This window comes from Limanda limanda, chromosome 10 (genome assembly GCF_963576545.1).
Source record: "Limanda limanda chromosome 10, fLimLim1.1, whole genome shotgun sequence".
Lineage (NCBI taxonomy): Eukaryota > Metazoa > Chordata > Actinopteri > Pleuronectiformes > Pleuronectidae > Limanda > Limanda limanda.
The window spans coordinates 5883651-5910223 of record NC_083645.1 but is presented as its reverse complement, the minus strand read 5'-3'; the positions used below and the strand labels follow the sequence as shown (position 1 = coordinate 5910223).

At 43.2% G+C, this 26573-nt stretch overlaps 29 non-coding genes across 29 annotated transcripts; all 29 read left to right on the top strand.

Moving 5' to 3' along the window:
* The first annotated feature begins 658 nt into the window (after positions 1-658).
* Positions 659-740, top strand: trnal-aag (transfer RNA leucine (anticodon AAG)). Its single transcript has one exon. It is a non-coding gene; the product is annotated as a tRNA-Leu (tRNA).
* Positions 741-1418: 678 nt separating this feature from the next.
* On the top strand, positions 1419-1500 carry trnal-aag (transfer RNA leucine (anticodon AAG)). The gene has a single exon. It is a non-coding gene; the product is annotated as a tRNA-Leu (tRNA).
* A 685-nt stretch (positions 1501-2185) lies between these two features.
* Positions 2186-2267, top strand: trnal-aag (transfer RNA leucine (anticodon AAG)). The gene has a single exon. It is a non-coding gene; the product is annotated as a tRNA-Leu (tRNA).
* A 692-nt stretch (positions 2268-2959) lies between these two features.
* Positions 2960-3041, top strand: trnal-aag (transfer RNA leucine (anticodon AAG)). The gene has a single exon. It is a non-coding gene; the product is annotated as a tRNA-Leu (tRNA).
* Positions 3042-3735: 694 nt separating this feature from the next.
* On the top strand, positions 3736-3817 carry trnal-aag (transfer RNA leucine (anticodon AAG)). The gene has a single exon. It is a non-coding gene; the product is annotated as a tRNA-Leu (tRNA).
* A 694-nt stretch (positions 3818-4511) lies between these two features.
* trnal-aag (transfer RNA leucine (anticodon AAG)) lies at positions 4512-4593 on the top strand. The gene has a single exon. It is a non-coding gene; the product is annotated as a tRNA-Leu (tRNA).
* Positions 4594-5277: 684 nt separating this feature from the next.
* Positions 5278-5359, top strand: trnal-aag (transfer RNA leucine (anticodon AAG)). Its single transcript has one exon. It is a non-coding gene; the product is annotated as a tRNA-Leu (tRNA).
* A 2997-nt stretch (positions 5360-8356) lies between these two features.
* Positions 8357-8438, top strand: trnal-aag (transfer RNA leucine (anticodon AAG)). Its single transcript has one exon. It is a non-coding gene; the product is annotated as a tRNA-Leu (tRNA).
* Positions 8439-9908: 1470 nt separating this feature from the next.
* Positions 9909-9990, top strand: trnal-aag (transfer RNA leucine (anticodon AAG)). Its single transcript has one exon. It is a non-coding gene; the product is annotated as a tRNA-Leu (tRNA).
* A 694-nt stretch (positions 9991-10684) lies between these two features.
* trnal-aag (transfer RNA leucine (anticodon AAG)) lies at positions 10685-10766 on the top strand. The gene has a single exon. It is a non-coding gene; the product is annotated as a tRNA-Leu (tRNA).
* Positions 10767-11460: 694 nt separating this feature from the next.
* Positions 11461-11542, top strand: trnal-aag (transfer RNA leucine (anticodon AAG)). Its single transcript has one exon. It is a non-coding gene; the product is annotated as a tRNA-Leu (tRNA).
* A 694-nt stretch (positions 11543-12236) lies between these two features.
* Positions 12237-12318, top strand: trnal-aag (transfer RNA leucine (anticodon AAG)). The gene has a single exon. It is a non-coding gene; the product is annotated as a tRNA-Leu (tRNA).
* Positions 12319-13012: 694 nt separating this feature from the next.
* On the top strand, positions 13013-13094 carry trnal-aag (transfer RNA leucine (anticodon AAG)). Its single transcript has one exon. It is a non-coding gene; the product is annotated as a tRNA-Leu (tRNA).
* Positions 13095-13788: 694 nt separating this feature from the next.
* On the top strand, positions 13789-13870 carry trnal-aag (transfer RNA leucine (anticodon AAG)). Its single transcript has one exon. It is a non-coding gene; the product is annotated as a tRNA-Leu (tRNA).
* Positions 13871-14564: 694 nt separating this feature from the next.
* trnal-uag (transfer RNA leucine (anticodon UAG)) lies at positions 14565-14646 on the top strand. Its single transcript has one exon. It is a non-coding gene; the product is annotated as a tRNA-Leu (tRNA).
* Positions 14647-15064: 418 nt separating this feature from the next.
* trnal-aag (transfer RNA leucine (anticodon AAG)) lies at positions 15065-15146 on the top strand. Its single transcript has one exon. It is a non-coding gene; the product is annotated as a tRNA-Leu (tRNA).
* A 694-nt stretch (positions 15147-15840) lies between these two features.
* trnal-aag (transfer RNA leucine (anticodon AAG)) lies at positions 15841-15922 on the top strand. The gene has a single exon. It is a non-coding gene; the product is annotated as a tRNA-Leu (tRNA).
* A 694-nt stretch (positions 15923-16616) lies between these two features.
* trnal-aag (transfer RNA leucine (anticodon AAG)) lies at positions 16617-16698 on the top strand. The gene has a single exon. It is a non-coding gene; the product is annotated as a tRNA-Leu (tRNA).
* Positions 16699-17392: 694 nt separating this feature from the next.
* On the top strand, positions 17393-17474 carry trnal-uag (transfer RNA leucine (anticodon UAG)). The gene has a single exon. It is a non-coding gene; the product is annotated as a tRNA-Leu (tRNA).
* Positions 17475-17894: 420 nt separating this feature from the next.
* Positions 17895-17976, top strand: trnal-aag (transfer RNA leucine (anticodon AAG)). Its single transcript has one exon. It is a non-coding gene; the product is annotated as a tRNA-Leu (tRNA).
* A 694-nt stretch (positions 17977-18670) lies between these two features.
* Positions 18671-18752, top strand: trnal-aag (transfer RNA leucine (anticodon AAG)). Its single transcript has one exon. It is a non-coding gene; the product is annotated as a tRNA-Leu (tRNA).
* A 694-nt stretch (positions 18753-19446) lies between these two features.
* trnal-aag (transfer RNA leucine (anticodon AAG)) lies at positions 19447-19528 on the top strand. The gene has a single exon. It is a non-coding gene; the product is annotated as a tRNA-Leu (tRNA).
* A 694-nt stretch (positions 19529-20222) lies between these two features.
* Positions 20223-20304, top strand: trnal-aag (transfer RNA leucine (anticodon AAG)). The gene has a single exon. It is a non-coding gene; the product is annotated as a tRNA-Leu (tRNA).
* Positions 20305-21161: 857 nt separating this feature from the next.
* On the top strand, positions 21162-21243 carry trnal-uag (transfer RNA leucine (anticodon UAG)). The gene has a single exon. It is a non-coding gene; the product is annotated as a tRNA-Leu (tRNA).
* A 1169-nt stretch (positions 21244-22412) lies between these two features.
* On the top strand, positions 22413-22494 carry trnal-aag (transfer RNA leucine (anticodon AAG)). Its single transcript has one exon. It is a non-coding gene; the product is annotated as a tRNA-Leu (tRNA).
* Positions 22495-23186: 692 nt separating this feature from the next.
* trnal-aag (transfer RNA leucine (anticodon AAG)) lies at positions 23187-23268 on the top strand. Its single transcript has one exon. It is a non-coding gene; the product is annotated as a tRNA-Leu (tRNA).
* Positions 23269-23960: 692 nt separating this feature from the next.
* Positions 23961-24042, top strand: trnal-aag (transfer RNA leucine (anticodon AAG)). The gene has a single exon. It is a non-coding gene; the product is annotated as a tRNA-Leu (tRNA).
* A 1461-nt stretch (positions 24043-25503) lies between these two features.
* Positions 25504-25585, top strand: trnal-aag (transfer RNA leucine (anticodon AAG)). Its single transcript has one exon. It is a non-coding gene; the product is annotated as a tRNA-Leu (tRNA).
* A 694-nt stretch (positions 25586-26279) lies between these two features.
* Positions 26280-26361, top strand: trnal-aag (transfer RNA leucine (anticodon AAG)). The gene has a single exon. It is a non-coding gene; the product is annotated as a tRNA-Leu (tRNA).
* The last annotated feature ends 212 nt before the right edge of the window (positions 26362-26573 follow it).

Sequence of the window (26573 nt, the reverse complement as noted above, 5' to 3'; positions counted from 1 at the left end):
TGATCTACTATAAGAAGATCTCTTGTTATTCAAAACTGCAACAGCCAGCTAAGCTATGTAGCATAAGTAATGTCCAATGAAGCATGCAGGAGGTAGTTTCTCTCCAGTCTCGTTTTCAAACAAGGTAACACTGTGCACCTTCCGATTGAGGAACATTGCTTCACATTTGCCAATATTTTCCTCCATGTCCAGTTAACGTAACTGATAACCAAACCCAAGAAACCATAGACTGTCTTCATCTGAAACTGGTTCAGTGTATAAGAGCAGAGTGGCGCAGCGGAAGCATGCTGGGCCCATAACCCAGAGGTCGATGGATCGAAACCATCCTCTGCTAAAGGAATGCTTTATCCACTCCCATGTTATCTGTTATGTTTCCCTTTCCTTCTGAACATGAACTCACCACCTGCTGAAAGTGACTTGCTTTGGCTTTTGAAGTTGAAAATGTGACAGAATAGACCCAAGATTTGAAGCCCTTAACTTGGCTGATAGTTTTGTGGTCTTTTGACCTTGAGTAATTGCTTTATATCCCCGCAGGGTATGTGTTTGAAGTTTCCAATGTTCTTCCGTATGTGTCTTCGATTTGATTGTCCAATTGTCATCAAAGTGGAATATACATCTGAACGCCTCCGGTTTGTTTTGGTAAAAACTAGTTCCTAATGGTAGTGTGGCCGAGTGGTCAAAGGCGCTGGATTAAGGCTCCAGTCTCTTAGGAGGCGTGGGTTCAAATCCCACCACTGCTAAATGATACAGTTGAATGTATTGGCTACTTGCAGCTGATCTACTATAAGAAGATATCTTGTTGTTCAAAACTATAACAAGAAGCTAAGCTCTGTAGCATAAGGAATTTCCAATGATTCGTGCAGGAGGTAGTTTCTCTCCAGTCTTGTTTTCAAACAAGGTAACACTGTGCACCTTCCCATTCACATTTGCCAATCTTTTCCTCCAAGTCCAGTTGATTTAACTGATAAGCAAACCCAAGAAACCATAGACTGTGTTCATCTGAAACTGGTTCAGTGTATAAGAGCAGAGTGGCGCAGCGGAAGCGTGCTGGGCCCATAACCCAGAGGTCGATGGATCGAAACCATCCTCTGCTAAAACAATCCTTTATCCACTCCCATGTTATCTGTTATGTTTCCCTTTCCTTCTGAACATGAACTCACCACCTGCTGAAAGTGACTTGCTTTGGCTTTTGAAGTTGAAAATTTGACAGAATAGACCCAACCGTAGAAGCCCTTAACTTGGCTGATAGTTTTGTGGTCTTTTGACCTTGAGTAATTGCTTTATACCCCCACAGGGTATGTGTTTGAAGTTTTGAATGTTCTTCCGTATGTGTCTTCGATTTGATTGTCCAATTGTCATCAAAGTGGAATATACATCGGAACGCCTCCGGTTCGTTTTGGTAAAAACAAGTTCCTAACGGTAGTGTGGCCGAGTGGTCAAAGGCGCTGGATTAAGGCTCCAGTCTCTTAGGTGGCGTGGGTTCAAATCCCACCACTGCCAAAAGACTACAGTTGAATGTATTGGCTACTTGCAGCTGATCTACTATAAGAAGATCTCTTGTTGATCGCAACAGCCAGCTAAGCTCTGCAGCATTAGGAATGTCCAATGAAGCGTGCAGGAGGTACTTTGTCTCCAGTCTCGTTTTCAAACAAGGTAACACTGTGCACCTTCCCATTGAGGCACATTGCTTCACATTTGCCAATCTTTTCCTCCAAGTCCAGTTGATTTAACTGATAAGCAAACCCAAGAAACCATAGACTGTGTTCATCTGAAACTGGTTCAGTGTATAAGAGCAGAGTGGCGCAGCGGAAGCGTGCTGGGCCCATAACCCAGAGGTCGATGGATCGAAACCATCCTCTGCTAAAACAATCCTTTATCCACTCCCATGTTATCTGTTATGTTTCCCTTTCCTTCTGAACATGAACTCACCACCTGCTGAAAGTGACTTGCTTTGGCTTTTGAAGTTGAAAATTTGACAGAATAGACCCAACCGTAGAAGCCCTTAACTTGGCTGATAGTTTTGTGGTCTTTTGACCTTGAGTAATTGCTTTATACCCCCACTGGCTATGTGTTTGAAGTTTTGAATGTTCTTTCGTATGTGTCTTCGATTCGATTGTCCAATTGTCTTCAAAGTGGAACATACATCTGAACGCCTCCGGTTCGTTTTGGTAAAGAAGTTCCTAACGGTAGTGTGGCCGAGAGGTCAAAGGCGCTGGATTAAGGCTCCAGTCTCTTAGGAGGCGTGGGTTCAAATCCCACCACTGCCAAAAGACTGTCAGTTGAATGTATTGGCTACTTGCAGCTGATCTACTATAAGAAGATATCTTGTTGTTCAAAACTGCCACAGCCAGCTAAGCTCTGTAGCATAAGGAATGTCCAATGAAGCGTGCAGGAGGTAGTTTCACTCCAGTCTCGTTTTCAAACAAGGTAACACTGTGCACCTTCCCATTGAGGCACATTGCTTCACATTTGCCAATCTTTTCCTCCAAGTCCAGTTGATTTAACTGATAAGCAAACCCAAGAAACCATAGACTGTGTTCATCTGAAACTGGTTCAGTGTATAAGAGCAGAGTGGCGCAGCATAAGCGTGCTCGGCCCATAACCCAGAGGTCGATGGATCGAAACCATCCTCTGCTAAAACAATCCTTTATCCACTCCCATGTTATCTGTTATGTTTCCCTTTCCTTCTGAACATGAACTCACCTACTGCTGAAAGTGACTTGCTTTGGCTTTTGAAATTGAAAATTTGACAGAATAGACCCAAGAGTTGAAGCCCTTAACTTGGCTGATAGTTTTGTGGTCTTTGGACCTTGAGTAATTGCTTTATACCCCCACAGGGTATGTGTTTGAAGTTTTGAATGTTCTTCCGTATGTGTCTTCGATTTGATTGTCCAATTGTCATCAAAGTGGAATATACATCTGAACGCCTCCGGTTCGTTTTGGTAAAGTAGTTCATAACGGTAGTGTGGCCGAGTGGTCAAAGGCGCTGGATTAAGGCTCCAGTCTCTTAGGAGGCGTGTGTTCAAATCCCACCACTGCCAAAAGACTGTCAGTTGAATGTATTGGCTACTTGCAGCTGATCTACTATAAGAAGATCTCTTGTTGTTCAAAACTGCCACAGCCAGCTAAGCTCTGTAGCATAAGGAATGTCCAATGAAGCATGCAGGAGGTATTTTCTCTCCAGTCTTGTTTTCAAACAAGGTAACACTGTGCACCTTCCCATTGAGGCACATTGCTTCACATTTGCCAATCTTTTCCTCCAAGTCCAGTTGATTTAACTGATAAGCAAACCCAAGAAACCATAGACTGTGTTCATCTGAAACTGGTTCAGTGTATAAGAGCAGAGTGGCGCAGCGGAAGCGTGCTGGGCCCATAACCCAGAGGTCGATGGATCGAAACCATCCTCTGCTAAAACAATCCTTTATCCACTCCCATGTTATCTGTTATGTTTCCCTTTCCTTCTGAACATGAACTCACCTACTGCTGAAAGTGACTTGCTTTGGCTTTTGAAATTGAAAATTTGACAGAATAGACCCAACAGTTGAAGCCCTTAACTTGGCTGATAGTTTTGTGGTCTTTTGATCTTGAGTAATTGCTTTATACCCCCACTGGCTATGTGTTTGAAGTTTTGAATGTTCTTTCGTATGTGTCTTCGATTCGATTGTCCAATTGTCTTCAAAGCGGAACATACATCTGAACGCCTCAGGTTCGTTTAGGTAAAAACTAGTTCCTAACGGTAGTGTGGCCGAGTGGTCAAAGGTGCTGGATTAAGGCTCCAGTCTCTTAGGAGGCGTGGGTTCAAATCCCACCACCGCCAAAAGACTGTCAGTTGAATGTATTGGCTACTTGCAGCTGATCTACTATAAGAAGATCTCTTGTTATTCAAAACTGCAACAGCCAGCTAAGCTATGTAGCATAAGTAATGTCCAATGAAGCATGCAGGAGGTAGTTTCTCTCCAGTCTCGTTTTCAAACAAGGTAACACTGTGCACCTTCCGATTGAGGAACATTGCTTCACATTTGCCAATATTTTCCTCCATGTCCAGTTAACGTAACTGATAACCAAACCCAAGAAACCATAGACTGTCTTCATCTGAAACTGGTTCAGTGTATAAGAAAAGAGTGGCGCAGCGGAAGCGTGCTGGGCCCATAACCCAGAGGTCGATGGATCGAAACCATCCTCTGCTAAAGGAATCCTTTATCCACTCCCATGTTATCTGTTATGTTTCCCTTTCCTTCTGAACATGAACTCACCACCTGCTGAAAGTGACTTGCTTTGGCTTTTGAAGTTGAAAATGTGACAGAATAGACCCAAGAGTTGAAGCCCTTAACTTGGCTGATAGTTTTGTGGTCTTTTGACCTTGAGTAATTGCTTTATACCCCCACAGGGTATGTGTTTGAAGTTTTGAATGTTCTTCCGTATGTGTCTTCGATTTGATTGTCCAATTGTCATCAAAGTGGAATATACATCGGAACGCCTCCGGTTCGTTTTGGTTAAAACTAGTTCCTAACGGTAGTGTGGCCGAGTGGTCAAAGGCGCTGGATTAAGGCTCCAGTCTCTTAGGTGGCGTGGGTTCAAATCCCACCACTGCCAAAAGACTACAGTTGAATGTATTGGCTACTTGCAGCTGATCTACTATAAGAAGATCTCTTGTTGATCGCAACAGCCAGCTAAGCTCTGCAGCATTAGGAATGTCCAATGAAGCGTGCAGGAGGTACTTTGTCTCCAGTCTCGTTTTCAAACAAGGTAACACTGTGCACCTTCCCATTGAGGCACATTGCTTCACATTTGCCAATCTTTTCCTCCAAGTCCAGTTGATTTAACTGATAAGCAAACCCAAGAAACCATAGACTGTGTTCATCTGAAACTGGTTCAGTGTATAAGAGCAGAGTGGCGCAGCGGAAGCGTGCTGGGCCCATAACCCAGAGGTCGATGGATCGAAACCATCCTCTGCTAAAACAATCCTTTATCCACTCCCATGTTATCTGTTATGTTTCCCTTTCCTTCTGAACATGAACTCACCTCCTGCTGAAAGTGACTTGCTTTGGTTTTGAAATTGAAAATTTGACAGAATAGACCCAACAGTTGAAGCCCTTAACTTGGCTGATAGTTTTGTGGTCTTTTGATCTTGAGTAATTGCTTTATACCCCCACTGGCTATGTGTTTGAAGTTTTGAATGTTCTTTCGTATGTGTCTTCGATTCAATTGTCCAATTGTCTTCAAAGTGGAACATACATCTGAACGCCTCCGGTTCGTTTTGGTAAAGTAGTTCCTAACGGTAGTGTGGCCGAGAGGTCAAAGGCGCTGGATTAAGGCTCCAGTCTCTTAGGAGGCGTGGGTTCAAATCCCACCACTGCCAAAAGACTGTCAGTTGAATGTATTGGCTACTTGCAGCTGATCTACTATAAGAAAATATCTTGTTGTTCAAAACTGCCACAGCCAGCTAAGCTCTGTAGCATAAGGAATGTCCAATGAAGCGTGCAGGAGGTAGTTTCACTCCAGTCTCGTTTTCAAACAAGGTAACACTGTGCACCTTCCCATTGAGGCACATTGCTTCACATTTGCCAATCTTTTCCTCCAAGTCCAGTTGATTTAACTGATAAGCAAACCCAAGAAACCATAGACTGTGTTCATCTGAAACTGGTTCAGTGTATAAGAGCAGAGTGGCGCAGCATAAGCGTGCTGGGCCCATAACCCAGAGGTCGATGGATCGAAACCATCCTCTGCTAAAACAATCCTTTATCCACTTCCATGTTATCTGTTATGTTTCCCTTTCCTTCTGAACATGAACTCACCTACTGCTGAAAGTGACTTGCTTTGGCTTTTGAAATTGAAAATTTGACAGAATAGACCCAAGAGTTGAAGCCCTTAACTTGGCTGATAGTTTTGTGGTCTTTGGACCTTGAGTAATTGCTTTATACCCCCACAGGGTATGTGTTTGAAGTTTTGAATGTTCTTCCATATGTGTCTTCGATTTGATTGTCCAATTGTCATCAAAGTGGAATATACATCTGAACGCCTCCGGTTCGTTTTGGTAAAGTAGTTCATAACGGTAGTGTGGCCGAGTGGTCAAAGGCGCTGGATTAAGGCTCCAGTCTCTTAGGAGGCGTGTGTTCAAATCCCTAAAACTGCCAAAAGACTGTCAGTTGAATGTATTGGCTACTTGCAGCTGATCTACTATAAGAAGATCTCTTGTTGTTCAAAACTGCCACAGCCAGCTAAGCTCTGTAGCATAAGGAATGTCCAATGAAGCGTGCAGGAGGTAGTTTCTCTCCAGTCTCGTTTTCAAACAAGGTAACACTGTGCACCTTCCCATTGCTTCACATTTGCCAATCTTTAACTCCAAGTCCAGTTGATTTAACTGATAAGCAAACCCAAGAAACCATAGACTGTGTTCATCTGAAACTGGTTCAGTGTATAAGAGCAGAGTGGCGCAGCGGAAGCGTGCTGGGCCCATAATCCAGAGGTCGATGGATCGAAACCATCCTCTGCTAAAACAATCCTTTATCCACTCCCATGTTATCTGTTATGTTTCCCTTTCCTTCTGAACATGAACTCACCTCCTGCTGAAAGTGACTTGCTTTGGCTTTTGAAATTGAAAATTTGACAGAATAGACCCAACAGTTGAAGCCCTTAACTTGGCTGATAGTTTTGTGGTCTTTTGATCTTGAGTAATTGCTTTATACCCCCACTGGCTATGTGTTTGAAGTTTTGAATGTTCTTTCGTATGTGTCTTCGATTGTCCAATTGTCTTCAAAGTGGAACATACATCTGAACGCCTCAGGTTCGTTTAGGTAAAAACTAGTTCCTAACGGTAGTATGGCCGAGTGGTCAAAGGTGCTGGATTAAGGCTCCAGTCTCTTAGGAGGCGTGGGTTCAAATCTCACCACTGCCAAAAGACTGTCAGTTGAATGTATTGGCTACTTGCAGCTGATCTACTATAAGAAGATCTCTTGTTATTCAAAACTGCAACAGCCAGCTAAGCTATGTAGCATAAGTAATGTCCAATGAAGCATGCAGGAGGTAGTTTCTCTCCAGTCTCGTTTTCAAACAAGGTAACACTGTGCACCTTCCGATTGAGGAACATTGCTTCACATTTGCCAATATTTTCCTCCATGTCCAGTTAACGTAACTGATAACCAAACCCAAGAAACCATAGACTGTCTTCATCTGAAACTGGTTCAGTGTATAAGAGCAGAGTGGCGCAGCGGAAGCATGCTGGGCCCATAACCCAGAGGTCGATGGATCGAAACCATCCTCTGCTAAAGGAATGCTTTATCCACTCCCATGTTATCTGTTATGTTTCCCTTTCCTTCTGAACATGAACTCACCACCTGCTGAAAGTGACTTGCTTTGGCTTTTGAAGTTGAAAATGTGACAGAATAGACCCAAGAGTTGAAGCCCTTAACTTGGCTGATAGTTTTGTGGTCTTTTGACCTTGAGTAATTGCTTTATACCCCCACAGGGTATGTGTTTGAAGTTTTGAATGTTCTTCCGTATGTGTCTTCGATTTGATTGTCCAATTGTCATCAAAGTGGAATATACATCGGAACGCCTCCGGTTCGTTTTGGTTAAAACTAGTTCCTAACGGTAGTGTGGCCAAGTGGTCAAAGGTGCTGGATTAAGGCTCCAGTCTCTTAGGTGGCGTGGGTTCAAATCCCACCACTGCCAAAAGACTACAGTTGAATGTATTGGCTACTTGCAGCTGATCTACTATAAGAAGATCTCTTGTTGATCGCAACAGCCAGCTAAGCTCTGCAGCATTAGGAATGTCCAATGAAGCGTGCAGGAGGTACTTTGTCTCCAGTCTCGTTTTGAAACAAGGTAACACAGTGCACCTTCCCATTGAGGCACATTGCTTCACATTTGCCAATCTTTTCCTCCAAGTCCAGTTGATTTAACTGATAAGCAAACCCAAGAAACCATAGACTGTGTTCATCTGAAACTGGTTCAGTGTATAAGAGCAGAGTGGCGCAGCGGAAGCGTGCTGGGCCCATAACCCAGAGGTCGATGGATCGAAACCATCCTCTGCTAAAACAATCCTTTATCCACTCCCATGTTATCTGTTATGTTTCCCTTTCCTTCTGAACATGAACTCACCTACTGCTGAAAGTGACTTGCTTTGGCTTTTGAAATTGAAAATTTGACAGAATAGACCCAAGAGTTGAAGCCCTTAACTTGGCTGATAGTTTTGTGGTCTTTGGACCTTGAGTAATTGCTTTATACCCCCACAGGGTATGTGTTTGAAGTTTTGAATGTTCTTCCATATGTGTCTTCGATTTGATTGTCCAATTGTCATCAAAGTGGAATATACATCTGAACGCCTCCGGTTCGTTTTGGTAAAGTAGTTCATAACGGTAGTGTGGCCGAGTGGTCAAAGGCGCTGGATTAAGGCTCCAGTCTCTTAGGAGGCGTGTGTTCAAATCCCACCACTGCCAAAAGACTGTCAGTTGAATGTATTGGCTACTTGCAGCTGATCTACTATAAGAAGATCTCTTGTTGTTCAAAACTGCCACAGCCAGCTAAGCTCTGTAGCATAAGGAATGTCCAATGAAGCGTGCAGGAGGTAGTTTCTCTCCAGTCTCGTTTTCAAACAAGGTAACACTGTGCACCTTCCCATTGAGGCACATTGCTTCACATTTGCCAATCTTTAACTCCAAGTCCAGTTGATTTAACTGATAAGCAAACCCAAGAAACCATAGACTGTCTTCATCTGAAACTGGTTCAGTGTATAAGAGCAGAGTGGCGCAGCGGAAGCATGCTGGGCCCATAACCCAGAGGTCGATGGATCGAAACCATCCTCTGCTAAAGGAATGCTTTATCCACTCCCATGTTATCTGTTATGTTTCCCTTTCCTTCTGAACATGTACTCACCACCTGCTGAAAGTGACTTGCTTTGGCTTTTGAAGTTGAAAATGTGACAGAATAGACCCAAGATTTGAAGCCCTTAACTTGGCTGATAGTTTTGTGGTCTTTTGACCTTGAGTAATTGCTTTATATCCCCGCAGGGTATGTGTTTGAAGTTTCCAATGTTCTTCCGTATGTGTCTTCGATTTGATTGTCCAATTGTCATCAAAGTGGAATATACATCTGAACGCCTCCGGTTTGTTTTGGTAAAAACTAGTTCCTAACGGTAGTGTGGCCGAGTGGTCAAAGGCGCAGGATTAAGGCTCCAGTCTCTTAGGAGGTGTGGGTTCAAATCCCACCACTGCCAAAAGACTGTCAGTTGAATGTATAGGCTACTTGCAGCTGATCTACTATAAGAAGATATCTTGTTGTTCAAAACTATAACAAGAAGCTAAGCTCTGTAGCATAAGGAATTTCCAATGATTCGTGCAGGAGGTAGTTTCTCTCCAGTCTCGTTTTCAAACAAGGTAACACTGTGCACCTTCCCATTGAGGCACATTGCTTCACATTTGCCAATCTTTTCCTCCAAGTCCAGTTGATTTAACTGATAAGCAAACCCAAGAAACCATAGACTGTGTTCATCTGAAACTGGTTCAGTGTATAAGAGCAGAGTGGCGCAGCATAAGCGTGCTGGGCCCATAACCCAGAGGTCGATGGATCGAAACCATCCTCTACTAAAACAATCCTTTATCCACTCCCATGTTATCTGCTATGTTTCCCTTTCCTTCTGAACATAAACTCACCTACTGCTGAAAGTGACTTGCTTTGGCTTTTGAAATTGAAAATTTGACAGAATAGACCCAACAGTTGAATCCCTTAACTTGGCTGATAGTTTTGTGGTCTTTTGATCTTGAGTAATTGCTTTATACCCCCACTGGCTATGTGTTTGAAGTTTTGAATGTTCTTTCGTATGTGTCTTCGATTCGATTGTCCAATTGTCTTCAAAGTGGAACATACATCTGAACGCCTCCGGTTCGTTTTGGTAAAAACTAGTTCCTAACGGTAGTGTGGCCGAGTGGTCAAAGGCGCTGGATTAAGGCTCCAGTCTCTTAGGAGGCGTGGGTTCAAATCCCACCACTGCCAAAAGACTGTCAGTTGAATGTATTGGCTACTTGCAGCTGATCTACTATAAGAAGATCTCTTGTTGTTCAAAACTGCCACAGCCAGCTAAGCTCTGTAGCATAAGGAATGTCCAATGAAGCGTGCAGGAGGTAGTTTCTCTCCAGTCTCGTTTTCAAACAAGGTAACACTGTGCACCTTCACATTGAGGCACATTGCTTCACATTTGCCAATCTTTAACTCCAAGTCCAGTTGATTTAACTGATAAGCAAACCCAAGAAACCATAGACTGTGTTCATCTGAAACTGGTTCAGTGTATAAGAGCAGAGTGGCGCAGCGGAAGCGTGCTGGGCCCATAACCCAGAGGTCGATGGATCGAAACCATCCTCTGCTAAAGGAATGCTTTATCCACTCCCATGTTATCTGTTATGTTTCCCTTTCCTTCTGAACATGTACTCACCACCTGCTGAAAGTGACTTGCTTTGGCTTTTGAAGTTGAAAATGTGACAGAATAGACCCAAGATTTGAAGCCCTTAACTTGGCTGATAGTTTTGTGGTCTTTTGACCTTGAGTAATTGCTTTATATCCCCGCAGGGTATGTGTTTGAAGTTTCCAATGTTCTTCCGTATGTGTCTTCGATTTGATTGTCCAATTGTCATCAAAGTGGAATATACATCTGAACGCCTCCGGTTTGTTTTGGTAAAAACTAGTTCCTAACGGTAGTGTGGCCGAGTGGTCAAAGGCGCTGGATTAAGGCTCCAGTCTCTTAGGAGGCGTGGGTTCAAATCCCACCACTGCCAAAAGACTGTCAGTTGAATGTATAGGCTACTTGCAGCTGATCTACTATAAGAAGATATCTTGTTGTTCAAAACTATAACAAGAAGCTAAGCTCTGTAGCATAAGGAATTTCCAATGATTCGTGCAGGAGGTAGTTTCTCTCCAGTCTCGTTTTCAAACAAGGTAACACTGTGCACCTTCCCATTGAGGCACATTGCTTCACATTTGCCAATCTTTTCCTCCAAGTCCAGTTGATTTAACTGATAAGCAAACCCAAGAAACCATAGACTGTGTTCATCTGAAACTGGTTCAGTGTATAAGAGCAGAGTGGCGCAGCATAAGCGTGCTGGGCCCATAACCCAGAGGTCGATGGATCGAAACCATCCTCTACTAAAACAATCCTTTATCCACTCCCATGTTATCTGCTATGTTTCCCTTTCCTTCTGAACATAAACTCACCTACTGCTGAAAGTGACTTGCTTTGGCTTTTGAAATTGAAAATTTGACAGAATAGACCCAACAGTTGAATCCCTTAACTTGGCTGATAGTTTTGTGGTCTTTTGATCTTGAGTAATTGCTTTATACCCCCACTGGCTATGTGTTTGAAGTTTTGAATGTTCTTTCGTATGTGTCTTCGATTCGATTGTCCAATTGTCTTCAAAGTGGAACATACATCTGAACGCCTCCGGTTCGTTTTGGTAAAAACTAGTTCCTAACGGTAATGTGGCCGAGTGGTCAAAGGCGCTGGATTAAGGCTCCAGTCTCTTAGGAGGCGTGGGTTCAAATCCCACCACTGCCAAAAGACTGTCAGTTGAATGTATTGGCTACTTGCAGCTGATCTACTATAAGAAGATCTCTTGTTGTTCAAAACTGCCACAGCCAGCTAAGCTCTGTAGCATAAGGAATGTCCAATGAAGCGTGCAGGAGGTAGTTTCTCTCCAGTCTCGTTTTCAAACAAGGTAACACTGTGCACCTTCCCATTGAGGCACATTGCTTCACATTTGCCAATCTTTAACTCCAAGTCCAGTTGATTTAACTGATAAGCAAACCCAAGAAACCATAGACTGTGTTCATCTGAAACTGGTTCAGTGTATAAGAGCAGAGTGGCGCAGCGGAAGCGTGCTGGGCCCATAACCCAGAGGTCGATGGATCGAAACCATCCTCTGCTAAAACAATCCTTTATCCACTCCCATGTTATCTGTTATGTTTCCCTTTCCTTCTGAACATGAACTCACCTCCTGCTGAAAGTGACTTGCTTTGGCTTTTGAAATTGAAAATTTGACAGAATAGACCCAACAGTTGAAGCCCTTAACTTGGCTGATAGTTTTGTGGTCTTTTGATCTTGAGTAATTGCTTTATACCCCCACTGGCTATGTGTTTGAAGTTTTGAATGTTCTTTCGTATGTGTCTTCGATTCGATTGTCCAATTGTCTTCAAAGTGGAACATACATCTGAACGCCTCAGGTTCGTTTAGGTAAAAACTAGTTCCTAACGGTAGTGTGGCCGAGTGGTCAAAGGTGCTGGATTAAGGCTCCAGTCTCTTAGGAGGCGTGGGTTCAAATCCCACCACCGCCAAAAGACTGTCAGTTGAATGTATTGGCTACTTGCAGCTGATCTACTATAAGAAGATCTCTTGTTATTCAAAACTGCAACAGCCAGCTAAGCTATGTAGCATAAGTAATGTCCAATGAAGCATGCAGGAGGTAGTTTCTCTCCAGTCTCGTTTTCAAACAAGGTAACACTGTGCACCTTCCGATTGAGGAACATTGCTTCACATTTGCCAATATTTTCCTCCATGTCCAGTTAACGTAACTGATAACCAAACCCAAGAAACCATAGACTGTCTTCATCTGAAACTGGTTCAGTGTATAAGAGCAGAGTGGCGCAGCGGAAGCATGCTGGGCCCATAACCCAGAGGTCGATGGATCGAAACCATCCTCTGCTAAAGGAATGCTTTATCCACTCCCATGTTATCTGTTATGTTTCCCTTTCCTTCTGAACATGTACTCACCACCTGCTGAAAGTGACTTGCTTTGGCTTTTGAAGTTGAAAATGTGACAGAATAGACCCAAGATTTGAAGCCCTTAACTTGGCTGATAGTTTTGTGGTCTTTTGACCTTGAGTAATTGCTTTATATCCCCGCAGGGTATGTGTTTGAAGTTTCCAATGTTCTTCCGTATGTGTCTTCGATTTGATTGTCCAATTGTCATCAAAGTGGAATATACATCTGAACGCCTCCGGTTTGTTTTGGTAAAAACTAGTTCCTAACGGTAGTGTGGCCGAGTGGTCAAAGGCGCTGGATTAAGGCTCCAGTCTCTTAGGAGGCGTGGGTTCAAATCCCACCACTGCCAAAAGACTGTCAGTTGAATGTATAGGCTACTTGCAGCTGATCTACTATAAGAAGATATCTTTTAGTTCAAAACTATAACAAGAAGCTAAGCTCTGTAGCATAAGGAATTTCCAATGATTCGTGCAGGAGGTAGTTTCTCTCCAGTCTCGTTTTCAAACAAGGTAACACTGTGCACCTTCCCATTGAGGCACATTGCTTCACATTTGCCAATCTTTTCCTCCAAGTCCAGTTGATTTAACTGATAAGCAAACCCAAGAAACCATAGACTGTGTTCATCTGAAACTGGTTCAGTGTATAAGAGCAGAGTGGCGCAGCATAAGCGTGCTGGGCCCATAACCCAGAGGTCGATGGATCGAAACCATCCTCTACTAAAACAATCCTTTATCCACTCTCATGTTATCTGCTATGTTTCCCTTTCCTTCTGAACATAAACTCACCTACTGCTGAAAGTGACTTGCTTTGGCTTTTGAAATTGAAAATTTGACAGAATAGACCCAACAGTTGAATCCCTTAACTTGGCTGATAGTTTTGTGGTCTTTTGATCTTGAGTAATTGCTTTATACCCCCACTGGCTATGTGTTTGAAGTTTTGAATGTTCTTTCGTATGTGTCTTCGATTCGATTGTCCAATTGTCTTCAAAGTGGAACATACATCTGAACGCCTCCGGTTCGTTTTGGTAAAAACTAGTTCCTAACGGTAGTGTGGCCGAGTGGTCAAAGGTGCTGGATTAAGGCTCCAGTCTCTTAGGAGGCGTGGGTTCAAATCCCACCACTGCCAAAAGACGGTCAGTTGAATGTATTGGCTACTTGCAGCTGATCTACTATTAGAAGATCTCTTGTAATTCAAAACTGCAACAGCCAGCTAAGCTATGTAGCATAAGGAATGTCCAATGAAGCGTGCATGAGGTAGTTTCTCTCCAGTCTCGTTTTCAAACAAGGTAACACTGTGCACCTTCCCATTGAGGAACATTGCTTCACATTTGCCAATATTTTCCTCCAAGTCCAGTTGATTTAACTGATAAGCAAACCCAAGAAACCATAGACTGTGTTCATCTGCAACTGGTTCAGTGTATAAGAGCAGAGTGGCGCAGCGGAAGCGTGCTGGGCCCATAACCCAGAGGTCGATGGATCGAAACCATCCTCTGCTAAAGGAATCCTTTATCCACTCCCATGTTATCTGTTATGTTTCCCTTTCCTTCTGAACATGAACTCACCACCTGCTGAAAGTGACTTGCTTTGGCTTTTGAAGTTGAAAATGTGAAAGAATAGACCCAAGAGTTAAAGCCCTTAACTTGGCTGATAGTTTAGTGGTCTTTTGACCTTGAGTAATTGCTTTATACCCCCGCAGGGTATGTGTTTGAAGTTTCGAATGTTCTTCCGTATGTGTCTTCGATTTGATTGTCCAATTGTCATCAAAGTGGAATATACATCTGAACACCTCTGGTTCGTTTTGGTAAAAACTAGTTCCTAACGGTAGTGTGGCCGAGTGGTCAAAGGCGCTGGATTTAGGCTCCAGTCTCTCAGGAGGCGTGGGTTCAAATCCCACCACTGCCAAAAGACTGTCCGATGAATGTATTGGCTACTTGCTGCTGATCTACTATAAGAAGATCTCTTGTTGTTCAAAACTATACCAAGAAGCTAAGCTCTGTAGCATAAGGAATGTCCAATGAAACGTGTGTCTGTTATGTTTCCCTTTCCTTCTGAACATGAACTCACCACCTGCTGAAAGTGACTTGCTTTGGCTTTTGAAGTTGAAAATGTGACAGAATAGACCCAAGAGTTGAAGCCCTTAACTTGGCTGATAGTTTTGTGGTCTTTTGATCTTGAGTAATTGCTTTATACCCCCACTGGCTATGTGTTTGAAGTGTTGAATGTTCTTCCGTATGTGTCTTCGATTTGATTGTCTAATTGTCATCAAAGTGGAATATACATCTGAACGCCTCCGGTTCGTTTTGGTAAAGTAGTTCCTAACGGTAGTGTGGCCGAGTGGTCAAAGGCGCTGGATTAAGGCTCCAGTCTCTTAGGAGGCGTGGGTTCAAATCCCACCACTGCCAAAAGACTGTCAGTTGAATGTATTGGCTACTTGCAGCTGATCTACTATAAGAAGATGTCTTGTTGTTCAAAACTGCCACAGCCAGCTAAGCTCTGTAGCATAAGGAATGTCCAATGAAGCGTGCAGGAGGTAGTTTCTCTCCAGTCTCGTTTTCAAACAAGGTAACACTGTGCACCTTCCCATTGAGGCACATTGCTTCACATTTGCCAATCTTTTCCTCCAAGTCCAGTTGATTTAACTGATAAGCAAACCCAAGAAACCATAGACTGTGTTCATCTGAAACTGGTTCAGTGTATAAGAGCAGAGTGGCGCAGCGGAAGCGTGCTGGGCCCATAACCCAGAGGTCGATGGATCGAAACCATCCTCTGCTAAAACAATCCTTTATCCACTCCCATGTTATCTGTTATGTTTCCCTTTCCTTCTGAACATGAACTCACCTCCTGCTGAAAGTGACTTGCTTTGGCTTTTGAAATTGAAAATTTGACAGAATAGACCCAACAGTTGAAGCCCTTAACTTGGCTGATAGTTTTGTGGTCTTTTGATCTTGAGTAATTGCTTTATACCCCCACTGGCTATGTGTTTGAAGTTTTGAATGTTCTTTCGTATGTGTCTTCGATTCGATTGTCCAATTGTCTTCAAAGTAGAACATACATCTGAACGCCTCCGGTTCGTTTAGGTAAGAACTAGTTCCTAACGGTAGTGTGGCCGAGTGGTCAAAGGTGCTGGATTAAGGCTCCAGTCTCTAAGGAGGCGTGGGTTCAAATCCCACCACTGCCAAAAGACTGTCAGTTGAATGTATTGGCTACTTGCAGCTGATGTACTATAATAGGATCTCTTGTTATTCAAAACTGCAACAGCCAGCTAAGCTATGTAGCATAAGCAATGTCCAATGAAGCGTGCAGGAGGTAGTTTCTCTCCAGTCTCGTTTTCAAACAAGGTAACACTGTGCACCTTCCCATTTAGGCACATTGCTTCACATTTGCCAATCTTTAACTCCAAATCCAGTTGATTTAACTGATAAGCAAACCCAAGAAACCATAGACTGTGTTCATCTGAAACTGGTTCAGTGTATAAGAGCAGAGTGGCGCAGCGGAAGCGTGCTGGGCCCATAACCCAGAGGTCGATGGATTGAAACCATCCTCTGCTAAAACAAGCCTTTATCCACTCCCATGTTATCTGTTATGTTTCCCTTTCCTTCTGAACATGAACTCACCTCCTGCTGAAAGTGACTTGCTTTGGCTTTTGAAATTGAAAATTTGACAGAATAGACTCAACAGTTGAAGCCGTTAACTTGGCTAGTAGTTTTGTGGTCTTTTGATCTTGAGTAATTGCTTTATACCCCCACTGGCTTTGTGTTTGAAGTTTTGAATGTTCTTCCGTATGTGTCTTCGATTTGATTGTCCAATTGTCTTCAAAGTGGAACATACATCTGAACGCCTCCGGTTCGTTTTGGTAAAAACTAGTTCCGAACGATAGTGTGGCCGAGTGGTCAAAGGCGCTGGATTAAGGCTCCAGTCTCTTAGGAGGCGTGGGTTCAAATCCCACCACTGCCAAAAGACTGTCAGTTGAATGTATTGGCTACTTGCAGCTGATCTACTATAAGAAGATATTTTGTTGTTCAAAACTATAACAAGAAGCTAAGCTCTGTAGCATAAGGAATTTCCAATGATTCGTGCAGGAGGTAGTTTCTCTCCAGTCTCGTTTTCAAACAAGGTAACACTGTGCACCTTCCGATTGAGGAACATTGCTTCACATTTGCCAATATTTTCCTCCATGTCCAGTTAATGTAACTGATAACCAAACCCAAGAAACCATAGACTGTCTTCATCTGAAACTGGTTCAGTGTATAAGAGCAGAGTGGCGCAGCGGAAGCGTGCTGGGCCCATAACCCAGAGGTCGATGGATCGAAACCATCCTCTGCTAAAGGAATCCTTTATCCACTCCCATGTTATCTGTTATGTTTCCCTTTCCTTCTGAACATGAACTCACCACCTGCTGAAAGTGACTTGCTTTGGCTTTTGAAGTTGAAAATGTGAAAGAATAGACCCAAGAGTTAAAGCCCTTAACTTGGCTGATAGTTTAGTGGTCTTTTGACCTTGAGTAATTGCTTTATACCCCCGCAGGGTATGTGTTTGAAGTTTCGAATGTTCTTCCGTATGTGTCTTCGATTTGATTGTCCAATTGTCATCAAAGTGGAATATACATCTGAACACCTCTGGTTCGTTTTGGTAAAAACTAGTTCCTAACGGTAGTGTGGCCGAGTGGTCAAAGGCGCTGGATTTAGGCTCCAGTCTCTCAGGAGGCGTGGGTTCAAATCCCACCACTGCCAAAAGACTGTCCGATGAATGTATTGGCTACTTGCTGCTGATCTACTATAAGAAGATCTCTTGTTGTTCAAAACTATACCAAGAAGCTAAGCTCTGTAGCATAAGGAATGTCCAATGAAACGTGTGTCTGTTATGTTTCCCTTTCCTTCTGAACATGAACTCACCACCTGCTGAAAGTGACTTGCTTTGGCTTTTGAAGTTGAAAATGTGACAGAATAGACCCAAGAGTTGAAGCCCTTAACTTGGCTGATAGTTTTGTGGTCTTTTGATCTTGAGTAATTGCTTTATACCCCCACTGGCTATGTGTTTGAAGTGTTGAATGTTCTTCCGTATGTGTCTTCGATTTGATTGTCTAATTGTCATCAAAGTGGAATATACATCTGAACGCCTCCGGTTCGTTTAGGTAAGAACTAGTTCCTAACGGTAGTGTGGCCGAGTGGTCAAAGGTGCTGGATTAAGGCTCCAGTCTCTAAGGAGGCGTGGGTTCAAATCCCACCACTGCCAAAAGACTGTCAGTTGAATGTATTGGCTACTTGCAGCTGATGTACTATAATAGGATCTCTTGTTATTCAAAACTGCAACAGCCAGCTAAGCTATGTAGCATAAGCAATGTCCAATGAAGCGTGCAGGAGGTAGTTTCTCTCCAGTCTCGTTTTCAAACAAGGTAACACTGTGCACCTTCCCATTTAGGCACATTGCTTCACATTTGCCAATCTTTAACTCCAAGTCCAGTTGATTTAACTGATAAGCAAACCCAAGAAACCATAGACTGTGTTCATCTGAAACTGGTTCAGTGTATAAGAGCAGAGTGGCGCAGCGGAAGCGTGCTGGGCCCATAACCCAGAGGTCGATGGATCGAAACCATCCTCTGCTAAAACAAGCCTTTATCCACTCCCATGTTATCTGTTATGTTTCCCTTTCCTTCTGAACATGAACTCACCTCCTGCTGAAAGTGACTTGCTTTGGCTTTTGAAATTGAAAATTTGACAGAATAGACTCAACAGTTGAAGCCGTTAACTTGGCTAGTAGTTTTGTGGTCTTTTGATCTTGAGTAATTGCTTTATACCCCCACTGGCTTTGTGTTTGAAGTTTTGAATGTTCTTCCGTATGTGTCTTCGATTTGATTGTCCAATTGTCTTCAAAGTGGAACATACATCTGAACGCCTCCGGTTCGTTTTGGTAAAAACTAGTTCCGAACGATAGTGTGGCCGAGTGGTCAAAGGCGCTGGATTAAGGCTCCAGTCTCTTAGGAGGCGTGGGTTCAAATCCCACCACTGCCAAAAGACTGTCAGTTGAATGTATTGGCTACTTGCAGCTGATCTACTATAAGAAGATATTTTGTTGTTCAAAACTATAACAAGAAGCTAAGCTCTGTAGCATAAGGAATTTCCAATGATTCGTGCAGGAGGTAGTTTCTCTCCAGTCTCGTTTTCAAACAAGGTAACACTGTGCACCTTCCGATTGAGGAACATTGCTTCACATTTGCCAATATTTTCCTCCATGTCCAGTTAATGTAACTGATAACCAAACCCAAGAAACCATAGACTGTCTTCATCTGAAACTGGTTCAGTGTATAAGAGCAGAGTGGCGCAGCGGAAGCGTGCTGGGCCCATAACCCAGAGGTCGATGGATCGAAACCATCCTCTGCTAAAGGAATCCTTTATCCACTCCCATGTTATCTGTTATGTTTCCCTTTCCTTCTGAACATGAACTCACCACCTGCTGAAAGTGACTTGCTTTGGCTTTTGAAGTTGAAAATGTGACAGAATAGACCCAAGAGTTGAAGCCCTTAACTTGGCTGATAGTTTTGTGGTCTTTGGACCTTGAGTAATTGCTTTATACCCCCACAGGGTATGTGTTTGAAGTTTCCAATGTTCTTCCGTATGTGTCTTCGATTTGATTGTCCAATTGTCATCAAAGTGGAATATACATCTGAACGCCTCCGGATTGTTTTGGTAAAAACTAGTTCCTAACGGTAGTGTGGCCGAGTGGTCAAAGGCGCTGGATTAAGGCTCCAGTCTCTTAGGAGGCGTGGGTTCAAATCCCACCACTGCCAAAAGACTGTCAGTTGAATGTATAGGCTACTTGCAGCTGATCTACTATAAGAAGATATCTTGTTGTTCAAAACTATAACAAGAAGCTAAGCTCTGTAGCATAAGGAATTTCCAATGATTCGTGCAGGAGGTAGTTTCTCTCCAGTCTCGTTTTCAAACAAGGTAACACTGTGCACCTTCCCATTGAGGCACATTGCTTCACATTTGCCAATCTTTTCCTCCAAGTCCAGTTGATTTAACTGATAAGCAAACCCGAGAAACCATAGACTGTGTTCATCTGAAACTGGTTCAGTGTATAAGAGCAGAGTGGCGCAGCATAAGCGTGCTGGGCCCATAACCCAGAGGTCGATGGATCGAAACCATCCTCTACTAAAACAATCCTTTATCCACTCCCATGTTATCTGCTATGTTTCCCTTTCCTTCTGAACATAAACTCACCTACTGCTGAAAGTGACTTGCTTTGGCTTTTGAAATTGAAAATTTGACAGAATAGACCCAACAGTTGAATCCCTTAACTTGGCTGATAGTTTTGTGGTCTTTGGACCTTGAGTAATTGCTTTATACCCCCACAGGGTATGTGTTTGAAGTTTCCAATGTTCTTCCGTATGTGTCTTCGATTTGATTGTCCAATTGTCATCAAAGTGGAATATACATCTGAACGCCTCCGGATTGTTTTGGTAAAAACTAGTTCCTAACGGTAGTGTGGCCGAGTGGTCAAAGGCGTTGGATTAAGGCTCCAGTCTCTTAGGAGGCGTGGGTTCAAATCCCACCACTGCCAAAAGACTGTCAGTTGAATGTATTGGCTACTTGCAGCTGATCTACTATAAGAAGATATTTTGTTGTTCAAAACTATAACAAGAAGCTAAGCTCTGTAGCATAAGGAATTTCCAATGATTCGTGCAGGAGGTAGTTTCTCTCCAGTTCAAATCCCACCACTGCCAAAAGACTGTCAGTTGAATGTATAGGCTACTTGCAGCTGATCTACTATAAGAAGATATCTTGTTGTTCAAAACTATAACAAGAAGCTAAGCTCTGTAGCATAAGGAATTTCCAATGATTCGTGCAGGAGGTAGTTTCTCTCCAGTCTCGTTTTCAAACAAGGTAACACTGTGCACCTTCCCATTGAGGCACATTGCTTCACATTTGCCAATCTTTTCCTCCAAGTCCAGTTGATTTAACTGATAAGCAAACCCGAGAAACCATAGACTGTGTTCATCTGAAACTGGTTCAGTGTATAAGAGCAGAGTGGCGCAGCATAAGCGTGCTGGGCCCATAACCCAGAGGTCGATGGATCGAAACCATCCTCTACTAAAACAATCCTTTATCCACTCCCATGTTATCTGCTATGTTTCCCTTTCCTTCTGAACATAAACTCACCTACTGCTGAAAGTGACTTGCTTTGGCTTTTGAAATTGAAAATTTGACAGAATAGACCCAACAGTTGAATCCCTTAACTTGGCTGATAGTTTTGTGGTCTTTTGATCTTGAGTAATTGCTTTATACCCCCACTGGCTATGTGTTTGAAGTTTTGAATGTTCTTTCGTATGTGTCTTCGATTCGATTGTCCAATTGTCTTCAAAGTGGAACATACATCTGAACGCCTCCGGTTCGTTTTGGTAAAAACTAGTTCCTAACGGTAGTGTGGCCGAGTGGTCAAAGGCGCTGGATTTAGGCTCCAGTCTCTCAGTAGGCGTGGGTTCAAATCCCACCACTGCCAAAAGACTGTCCGATGAATGTATTGGCTACTTGCAGCTGATCTACTATAAGAAGATCTCTTGTTGTTCAAAACTATACCAAGAAGCTAAGCTCTGTAGCATAAGGAATGTCCAATGAAACGTGTGTCTGTTATGTTTCCCTTTCCTTCTGAACATGAACTCACCACCTGCTGAAAGTGACTTGCTTTGGCTTTTGAAGTTGAAAATGTGACAGAATAGACCCAAGAGTTGAAGCCCTTAACTTGGCTGATAGTTTTGTGGTCTTTTGATCTTGAGTAATTGCTTTATACCCCCACTGGCTATGTGTTTGAAGTGTTGAATGTTCTTCCGTATGTGTCTTCGATTTGATTGTCTAATTGTCTTCATATTGGAACATACATATGAACGCCTCCGGTTCATTTTGGTAAAGTAGTTCCTAACGGTAGTGTGGCCGATTGTTCAAATGCGCTGGATTAAGGCTCCAGTCTCTCACTGCCAAAAGACTGTCAGTTGAATGTATTGGCTACTTGCAGCTGATCTACTATAAGAAGATCTCTTGTTGTTCAAAACTGCCACAGCCAGCTAAGCTCTGTAGCATAAGGAATGTCCAATGAAGCGTGCAGGAGGTAGTTTCTCTCCAGTATCGTTTTCAAACAAGGTAACACTGTGCACCTTCCCATTGAGGAACATTGCTTCACATGTACCATTTTTTTCCTCCAAGTCCAGTTAATTTAACTGATAAGCAAACCCAAGAAACCATAGACTGTCTTCATTTGAAACTTGTCCAATGTATAAGAGCAGAGTGGCGCAGCGGAAGCGTGCTGGGCCCATAACCCAGAGGTCGATGGATCGAAACCATCCTCTGCTAAAGGAATCCTTTATCCACTCCCATGTTATCTGTTATGTTTCCCTTTCCTTCTGAACATGAACTCACCACCTGCTGAAAGTGACTTGCTTTGGCTTTTGAAGTTGAAAATGTGACAGAATAGACCCAAGATTTGAAGCCCTTAACTTGGCTGATAGTTTTGTGGTCTTTTGACCTTGAGTAATTGCTTTATACCCCCGCAGGGTATGTGTTTGAAGTTTCGAATGTTCTTCCGTATGTGTCTTTGATTTGATTGTCCAATTGTCATCAAAGTGGAATATACATCTGAACGCCTCCGGTTTGTTTTGGTAAAAACTAGTTCACAACGGTAGTGTGGCCGAGTGGTCAAAGGCGCTGGATTAAGGCTCCAGTCTCTTAGGAGGTGTGGGTTCAAATCCCACCACTGCCAGTAGACTGTCAGTTGAATATATTGGGTACTTGCAGCTGATCTACCATAAGAAGATCTCTTGTTGATCAAAACTGCAACAGCCAGCTAAGCTCTGCAGCATAAGGAATGTCCAATGAAGCGTCCAGGAGGTAGTTTCGCTCCAGTCTTGTTTTCAAACAAGGTAACACTGTGCACCTTCCCATTGAGGCACATTGCTTCACATTTGCCAATCTTTTCCTCCAACTCCAGGTAATTTAACTGATAAGCAAAGCCAAGAAACCATAGACTGTCTTCATCTGAAACTGGTTTAGTGTATAAGAGCAGAGTGGCGCACCGGAAGCGTGCTGGGCCCATAACCCAGAGGTCGATGGATCGAAACCATCCTCCCCTAAAGGAATCCTTTATCCACTCCCATGTTATCTGTTATGTTTCCCTTTCCTTCTGAACATGAACTCACCTCCTGCTGAAAGTGACTTGCTTTGGCTTTTGAAGTTGAAAATGTGACAGAATAGACCCAAGAGTTGAAGCCCTTAAATTGGCTGATAGTTTTGTGGTCTTTGGACCTTGAGTAGTTGCTTTATACCCCCACAGGGTATGTGTTTGAAGTTTTGAATGTTCTTCCGTATGTGTCTTCGATTTGATTGTCCAATTGTCATCAAAGTGGAATATACATCTGAACGCCTCCGGTTCGTTTTGGTAAAGTAGTTCCTAACGGTAGTGTGGCCGAGTGGTCAAAGGCGCTGGATTAAGGCTCCAGTCTCTTAGGAGGCGTGGGTTCAAATCCCACCACTGCCAAAAGACTGTCACTTGAATATATTGGGTACTTGCAGCTGATCTACCATAAGAAGATCTCTTGTTGATCAAAACTGCAACAGCCAGCTAAGCTCTGCAGCATAAGGAATGTCCAATGAAGCATCCAGGAGGTAGTTTCGCTCCAGTCTTGTTTTCAAACAAGGTAACACTGTGCACCTTCCCATTGAGGCACATTGCTTCACATTTGCCAATCTTTTCCTCCAACTCCAGTTAATTTAACTGATAAGCAAAGCCAAGAAACCATAGACTGTATTCATCTGAAACTGGTTTAGTGTATAAGAGCAGAGTGGCGCACCGGAAGCGTGCTGGGCCCATAACCCAGAGGTCGATGGATCGCAACCATCCTCTGCTAAAGGAATCCTTTATCCACTCCCATGTTATCTGTTATGTTTCCCTTTCCTTCTGAACATGAACTCACCACCTGCTGAAAGTGACTTGCTTTGGCTTTTGAAGTTGAAAATGTGACAGAATAGACCCAAGAGTTGAAGCCCTTAACTTGGCTGATAGTTTTGTGGTCTTTGGACCTTGAGTAATTGCTTTATACCCCCACAGGGTATGTGTTTGAAGTTTTGAATGTTCTTCCGTATGTGTCTTCGATTTGATTGTCCAATTGTCATCAAAGTGGAATATACATCTGAACGCCTCCGGTTCGTTTTGGTAAAGTAGTTCCTAACGGTAGTGTGGCCGAGTGGTCAAAGGTGCTGGATTAAGGCTCCAGTCTCTTAGGAGGCGTGGGTTCAAATCCCACCACTGCCAAAAGACTGTCAGTTGAATGTATTGGCTACTTGCAGCTGATCTACTATAAGAAGATCTCTTGTTGTTCAAAACTGCCACAGCCAGCTAAGCTCTGTAGCATAAGGAATGTCCAATGAAGCGTGCAGGAGGTAGTTTCTCTCCAGTCTCGTTTTCAAACAAGGTAACACTGTGCACCTTCCCATTGAGGCACATTGCTTCACATTTGCCAATCTTTTCCTCCAAGTCCAGTTGATTTAACTGATAAGCAAACCCAAGAAACCATAGACTGTGTTCATCTGAAACTGGTTCAGTGTATAAGAGCAGAGTGGCGCAGCGGAAGCGTGCTGGGCCCATAACCCAGAGGTCGATGGATCGAAACCATCCTCTGCTAAAACAATCCTTTATCCACTCCCATGTTATCTGTTATGTTTCCCTTTCCTTCTGAACATGAACTCACCTCCTGCTGAAAGTGACTTGCTTTGGCTTTTGAAATTGAAAATTTGACAGAATAGACCCAACAGTTGAAGCCCTTAACTTGGCTGATAGTTTTGTGGTCTTTTGATCTTGAGTAATTGCTTTATACCCCCACTGGCTATGTGTTTGAAGTTTTGAATGTTCTTTCGTATGTGTCTTCGATTCGATTGTCCAATTGTCTTCAAAGTGGAACATACATCTGAACGCCTCCGGTTCGTTTAGGTAAGAACTAGTTCCTAACGGTAGTGTGGCCAAGTGGTCAAAGGTGCTGGATTAAGGCTCCAGTCTCTTAGGTGGCGTGGGTTCAAATCCCACCACTGCCAAAAGACTACAGTTGAATGTATTGGCTACTTGCAGCTGATCTACTATAAGAAGATCTCTTGTTGATCGCAACAGCCAGCTAAGCTCTGCAGCATTAGGAATGTCCAATGAAGCGTGCAGGAGGTACTTTGTCTCCAGTCTCGTTTTGAAACAAGGTAACACAGTGCACCTTCCCATTGAGGCACATTGCTTCACATTTGCCAATCTTTTCCTCCAAGTCCAGTTGATTTAACTGATAAGCAAACCCAAGAAACCATAGACTGTGTTCATCTGAAACTGGTTCAGTGTATAAGAGCAGAGTGGCGCAGCGGAAGCGTGCTGGGCCCATAACCCAGAGGTCGATGGATCGAAACCATCCTCTGCTAAAACAATCCTTTATCCACTCCCATGTTATCTGTTATGTTTCCCTTTCCTTCTGAACATGAACTCACCTACTGCTGAAAGTGACTTGCTTTGGCTTTTGAAATTGAAAATTTGACAGAATAGACCCAAGAGTTGAAGCCCTTAACTTGGCTGATAGTTTTGTGGTCTTTGGACCTTGAGTAATTGCTTTATACCCCCACAGGGTATGTGTTTGAAGTTTTGAATGTTCTTCCATATGTGTCTTCGATTTGATTGTCCAATTGTCATCAAAGTGGAATATACATCTGAACGCCTCCGGTTCGTTTTGGTAAAGTAGTTCATAACGGTAGTGTGGCCGAGTGGTCAAAGGCGCTGGATTAAGGCTCCAGTCTCTTAGGAGGCGTGTGTTCAAATCCCACCACTGCCAAAAGACTGTCAGTTGAATGTATTGGCTACTTGCAGCTGATCTACTATAAGAAGATCTCTTGTTGTTCAAAACTGCCACAGCCAGCTAAGCTCTGTAGCATAAGGAATGTCCAATGAAGCGTGCAGGAGGTAGTTTCTCTCCAGTCTCGTTTTCAAACAAGGTAACACTGTGCACCTTCCCATTGAGGCACATTGCTTCACATTTGCCAATCTTTAACTCCAAGTCCAGTTGATTTAACTGATAAGCAAACCCAAGAAACCATAGACTGTCTTCATCTGAAACTGGTTCAGTGTATAAGAGCAGAGTGGCGCAGCGGAAGCATGCTGGGCCCATAACCCAGAGGTCGATGGATCGAAACCATCCTCTGCTAAAGGAATGCTTTATCCACTCCCATGTTATCTGTTATGTTTCCCTTTCCTTCTGAACATGTACTCACCACCTGCTGAAAGTGACTTGCTTTGGCTTTTGAAGTTGAAAATGTGACAGAATAGACCCAAGATTTGAAGCCCTTAACTTGGCTGATAGTTTTGTGGTCTTTTGACCTTGAGTAATTGCTTTATATCCCCGCAGGGTATGTGTTTGAAGTTTCCAATGTTCTTCCGTATGTGTCTTCGATTTGATTGTCCAATTGTCATCAAAGTGGAATATACATCTGAACGCCTCCGGTTTGTTTTGGTAAAAACTAGTTCCTAACGGTAGTGTGGCCGAGTGGTCAAAGGCGCTGGATTAAGGCTCCAGTCTCTTAGGAGGCGTGGGTTCAAATCCCACCACTGCCAAAAGACTGTCAGTTGAATGTATAGGCTACTTGCAGCTGATCTACTATAAGAAGATATCTTGTTGTTCAAAACTATAACAAGAAGCTAAGCTCTGTAGCATAAGGAATTTCCAATGATTCGTGCAGGAGGTAGTTTCTCTCCAGTCTCGTTTTCAAACAAGGTAACACTGTGCACCTTCCCATTGAGGCACATTGCTTCACATTTGCCAATCT